Source organism: Solanum dulcamara, chromosome 2 (assembly GCF_947179165.1).
Source record: "Solanum dulcamara chromosome 2, daSolDulc1.2, whole genome shotgun sequence".
In the NCBI taxonomy this organism is placed as follows: Eukaryota; Viridiplantae; Streptophyta; class Magnoliopsida; order Solanales; family Solanaceae; genus Solanum; species Solanum dulcamara.
Window position 1 is genome coordinate 79,177,603 of NC_077238.1, and position 6,565 is coordinate 79,184,167.

Consider the following 6,565-nt stretch of genomic DNA (forward strand, 5'->3'; position numbering starts at 1 on the left):
CAAAATATGTTTGATACCGTTTCAATTTCTTCGCGTTGGGGATGAACTATATCTTGCCAGTAAATTAACAGAAAATGTTATATCAGGTTTGGTTGTGTTAGCAAGATACATAAGTGCACCAATAGCACTGAGATATGGTACTTCAGGACCAAGAAGTTCTTCATTCTCTTCTAGAGGTAGAAACAGATCTTTATCCACTTTTAGTGATCGAACAACTATTAGAGTACTTAATGGACGTGTTTTGTCCATTTACAATCGTTTTAATATATTCTCAATATAGGCAGATTGATGGACAAAGACCCCGTCTGCTAAATGTTCAATTTGCAGACCCAGACAAAGTTTTGTCTTTCCAAGGTTTTTCATCTCAAATTCTTTATTTAGATATTCAATCGCCTTTTGGACCACTTCAGGGATTCCAATAAGATTTATGTCATCAACATAAACGGCGAGTATAACAAACTCTGATTTCGTTTTCTTAATAAAAACACATGGACAAATGACATCATTTATATAACTTTCATTTAACAAGTACTTACTAAGGCGATTATACCACATACATCCTAATTATTTTAGAACATATAATGATCTTTGCAATTTGATTGAGTACATCTCCCGAGACTTAGTACATGCTTTAGGCAATTTTAATCATTCTGTGATTTTTATGTAAATTTCATTATCAAGTGAACCATAAAGGTCAGTTGTAACTACACATTAGATGTATTTCAAGATTTTTATGTACAGCTAAACTGATGAGATATCGAAAAGTTATTCCATCCATAATAGGTGAATATGTTTTTTCATAATTGACCCCAGGTCTTTGAGAGAATCCTTGTGCAACAAGGCGTGCCTTGTATCTTACAATTTCATCTCTCTCATTTTATTTTCGCACAAAAACCCATTTATACCCAACTGATTTTACACCTTCAGGGGTTTGGACTACATGTCCAAAAACCTCACGTTTAGCAAGTGAGTTTAATTCTGATTGAATTGTCGTTTGCCAATCTGGCCAATCACATCTACGTCGACATTCTTCGACGAATTTAGACTCAAGACTTTCACTATCCTGCATGAGGTTAAGTGCAACATTATATGTAAAAATATTATCCACCATAATTTTTGATTGATCTAAATTTATCTCATCATCGATAGAACTTATTGAAAGTTCTTCAATCACTTGAATCTTGGGTTCACTGACTTCTTCAGGAATATCAGGATTACTCAAATCTTGACCTTCTTCAGGAGGTTCTTTGTAGTATCATCTTTATTATTTCTCACGCTTCTTTTTCTAGGGTTTTTATCCTTTGAACCCAATGGTCTACCACGCTTCAGGCGTGTTTGATATTCAGAAGCTATGATACTAGTAGATGGTCCTTTTGGGATATTAATTCGGAAAGACACATTCACTGTAGAGATATGTGTCTTAGTTATCTATTGCAAATCAGTAAATACATCTAGCATTTGATTTGATATTTTCTGTAAGTGGATGATCTTCTGGACCTCCTGCTCACATATGCGAGTACGCGGATCAAAATGAGATAGTGATGAAACTTTCCACGCAATTTCTCTTTCGGGTTTCTTTTTCTCTCCCCTTAATTGCGGAAAAGTTATTTCATCAAACCGACAATCTGCAAATCGAGTAGTAAATAAGTTTTTTGTCAATGGTTCAAGATAGTGAATTATGGAGGATTAATCAAATCCGACATATATGCCCAACCTTCGTTAAGGTCCCATCTTTGTACATTGTGGTGGTGCTACAGGCATGTATACCGCACAACCTAAAATTCATAGATGGGCTATATTTGGCTCATAACTAAATACTAATTGCGATGGAGAGTATTTATTACAATTTGTCGGTACGAGACGTATAAGTATTGCTGTATGTAAGATAGCATGACTCTAAACAGTAATTGATAATTTTATTTTCATTAGTAGAGGCCTGCCTATTAATTGTAGGTGCTTAATAAATGACTCTGCAAGGCTATTTTGAGTATGAATATGAGCAACATGATGTTCAATTTTTATCCGAATTGATAAGCAATAATCATTAAAAGCTTGGGAAGTAAATTTTCCAACATTATCAAGGCGAATAGCCTTAATTGGATAATCTGGAAATTGCGCCCTTAATTTTATTATTTGTGCTAACAACTTCATGAACGTCATGTTGTGAGATGATAAGAGGCACACATGAGACCATCTTGATGATGCATCTATTAGGACCATAAGATATCTGAACAATCTATTAGGTGGATGAATAGGTTCACATATATCTCCATATATACGCTATAAAAAGCCACGAGATTCGATTCCAACCTTCAGGGTTGATGATCTGCAATTAATTTATCTTGATAACAAGTAGCACATGAAAATTCATCATTCATAAGAATCTTCAAGTTTTTAACGGATGTCCAGTCGAATTTTCAAAAAATGTATTTAGATTAGTAAACTTCTGGCTTACGATCAAATGTGCTTCAATTGCACTAATTTTTGCATAATATAGGTCAGACGATAAAGTTGATAATTTTTTCAAAATATATTTCTGGCTTGAGACGAAGTTCAATATTCATTTAATTTAGTGTCTCAACATGATATTTATTTCTGCGGATATCTTTAAAACTTAACAAGTTTCTTCGGAATTTAGAAGAGAATTAGTGCATCTTCTATAACAATCTTTGTCCTCTTAGGCAATAAATATAGTAGCTCTTCCGAAGCTTTCAATAATTTTTGAATTACCAGAAATTGTAGTAACATTTGCTTTTCTTCTAAGCAAGTAGGAAAAATATTTTTCGTCTTTAAAAATGGCATGAGTTGTTCCACTATCAATTACACAAATATCCTTGTGATTGATCATTGATCCAAACAAAATTTGAGGTATATCCAAAAAAAATCTTTAAAAAGAAATAAAGTAAACATTATAATTAAAACATGGTCAATTATAGAAATTTTATTTATTTACACGGACTAAAAAAATACAAACATATTATTTAGTACACACAAATAAAAAAAATTATTTAAATATTATTAGGCTTCTCAATATTCATATTTTCTTTTGGAAAATTAAAGAAATCAGCTACATCCAGATGTATAAGCTCAATATTATATTCAGAGATAAATTTTTCTCTAGATTATTTCCTGCCCTCTTCAAAGATGGCTGATATAGCTGAACCAGACGTTTTGATGACCGACAGGTCCATGACCAGTGCTCCATACCTTCACATCTATGACATATACTTTCTGAATTTTTCTTTGGTATATGTTCTTGCTTTTCACTCTTCTTTTTATACTGATGATCATTTCTCGGTGCCAGCCGAACATCATGATTATAATTTCTTCTTCGACCACGACTTGGGCCATGACTTCTTTTTCGTTGGTTATAGTTTTTTTGATTCACTTCAGGGAGTGGCAAAGAACTAACGGGCCAACTATCATGATTTTTCATTAACAATTCATTGTGGCGTTCAACAATAAGAATTAGAGAAAGTAATTCAGAATATTTTTTAAACCTCTTTTCGCGATATTGCTGCTGCAGGAGCATATTCGCGGGTGAAAATGTGGAGTATATCTTTTCAAGTTTGTCTTGCTCAGTGATTTATTCTCCGCATAAATTTAACTGAGCTATAATTCTAAATAAGGCAAAATTATATTCAGTTATATTTTTAAAATTCATTAATCTCATATTGAGCCAATCATGACGTGCCTGTGGAAGGATGACCAATTTCAGGTGGTCATATCTTTCTTTTAAAATCTTCCACAGTTTAAGGGGGTCTTTTAATGTTAGGTACTGTAATTTTAACCCCTCGTCAAGATGGTGGCGGAGAAATATCATGACTTTGGCACGGTCTTGACTAGATGTCATATTGTCATCTTTGATGGTGTTTGCCAGACACATCGACTCTAGGTATATTTCGTCATCTAGTGCCCATGATGAGTAGCATTTTCCAGATATATCAAGAGCAACAAATTCAAGTTTAGAAATATTAGACATTTTAAGAAAATAAAATTCTTACCCTTTTATTACCTTTTTAAAATAGCTCAAAGTGATGGAGGCTCGTGATGATAACGTGTTATAAAATAAATTAACTTAGCAAAACAAAAAGAAAAAACAGATATAGGAAGAGAGAATGGAGAGTATTGTCTGTATTTCTATATGAACAAAACCATGGCTATTTATAGCCAAAACCAAAGGAATATAATATTTCTTAAATCATCAAAAGAAAATATGATTTGGTATGTAAAAAATGGGTGGATTTCGACTGGACATCCACCTCTTATCTTATCACAACTACGAGTTTGTTTGGTCAGGGTTTTTTTAAAAATTGAAAAGAAATACTTTTTTTTGGCATATTCATTTAGAAGGTATTTTCTTTAATAATTTGATAAATAAATTGTGTTTGACCAATTTGTCCCAAAAAAATATTTTTAGTGTCAAATTTCTTTCAAAACAATCTTAAAACTCATTTTAGAATTAGTATTACTTAAATAGGGAAATAAGTTTACATTTTTGTTGATTTTTTTTTAATTAAAATAAAATATATATTAAGGTTTAATCAGTAGGAATGTAACTGAATCAAAAAAGGGAAGATGAAGAGAGTTTTGTATATATATATTTGATAACTATATCAACAAAATTAAAAGAGAGGTATTGCATATTTTTGTTTGAAATAATTGATTTTTTTTGGTTGTGCTTCTTGGAATAAGAAGCAAAAATTTGTACTTTAATTTCTCTCCAACAACAGAAAATTGCTTTTGATGATGTTGATTTTTTAATTTTTTTGATAGAGCGTGTACTAAGGTGACTAACAACATATATGATAAAGCCAAATTTCATGTAAGAATCATGAAAAGTGATTTGGAACACTTTTCAAACCTGATGAGGTTATGTCAGGGATTCATGATTAGCTCATTTCTATTTGTCTTGACAATGACCCACTGACGTATCTCATTAAAGGATAAATGTCACGGTGCATGTTATTTGTTGATGGCATATTATTGATTGATCAGATGCGAAGTAGAGTCAATGTGGAGTTAGAACAAACAAACTCTGGAGTCAAACAGTTTCAAGTTAAGCACGACTAAGACAAATACTTGAAGTGCAAGTTTAGTGACGTGACTCATGAAGTGGACGTGAGGCTTGATTCTCAAGTCATCCCAAAAAAGAAAGTTTCAAGTACCTGGTTCAGTAATCCAACACAATAAAGAGTTTGACGAATGATGTCACGCATCGTATTGAAGCAAGATAGATGAAATAGATGCTTGCTTCTGATGTTTTGTGTGATAAGAATGTGCCACCAAGACTGAAAGGTAAATTCTACATAGAGGTAGTTAGGGCAACTATATTGTAAGGGGTAAAGTGTTGGCTGGTTAAAAATGTTCATGTGCATAAAATATAGTAGCAGAGATGAGAATGTATGGACATAACATAATAGAAGAGATAAGATTAGAAATGAAAATATACGGGACAAGGTGAGAGTGACCTACCTAATGGATAAAATGAGGGAAGGAATGCTGAGACGATCTGGACAAATGCAAATGAGATGCATGAATACCTCAGTGAAGTTGTGTGAGAGGTTGTCCATGGTGGACTAAAGAAGAGACAGGGGTATGCCAAAGAAGTATTGAAACAAAGTGATTATGCAAGACATTGCACAACTTCAGCTTATTGAGAATATGACTTTTAGGAGGATGTGAAAGTCAAGACCTCACCTATAAAATTATACTAGATTTATTGTTATTATTTTAGTGTTATGTTAAACTTGTATTGTTATTTCTTATTTGACGGTAATACAATTTTGAAAATGGAAAAGGACCAAAATTACCCTTGAACTTCGAAAAATAGTTCATCCATGCCCTTCGTTATACTTTAGGGCCAATTATACCCTTACCATTATAATTTGGGCCAAATATGCCCTTGAGTATAATAGAGTGCCACGTGTCGGTTTCTCAATGACCAACTTATTTCCCCTCTTATTTTTTCATCCGGATCAAATAATATTAGATTCGACCCAATCAATTTAGTATCCGACCCATCAATAATATATCATACCCAAATAAACCTAAACCTAACCCATCAATAACGTTGCTCTCTCTCTGTTCTCTCTCTAAAAAAAATGCATACCACCTCTCTCTATCGTCTTCAACCTCCATTTCAACCCAATTTTGGAATCTGGTTCATGTTTTTGTAAACCTCTAAAGCGAAGATGGCCTCAGCACAGAGTCTTTCATATCAACCCCTATTCTCGCGGCTGATGAAAACTCGTTGTTCTTAGCCTTACTAGTCCAATCAAATGATAAAACATTTTCTTTATCACAAAGATTGGATTTTTCAGGTGCAGCATTCTCTTTATTATCAGAAATAAGTAGTTGGTTCTGAAGCAAATGGACACTCAATGCTTCTCCACCATTGTTGCTGCTACAATTTTGTCAAAGCCCATTTAAGGAATTATCATAAAGGAAATTATATGAATTTGAAGAACGAAGTGGGTTTGTAGTTTTCTTGAAGTCGGACATTTTTGAACACCCAATTTGAGGAAAAGAGCAGAACAACAGGTTATGAAGTATAGTAAATTGA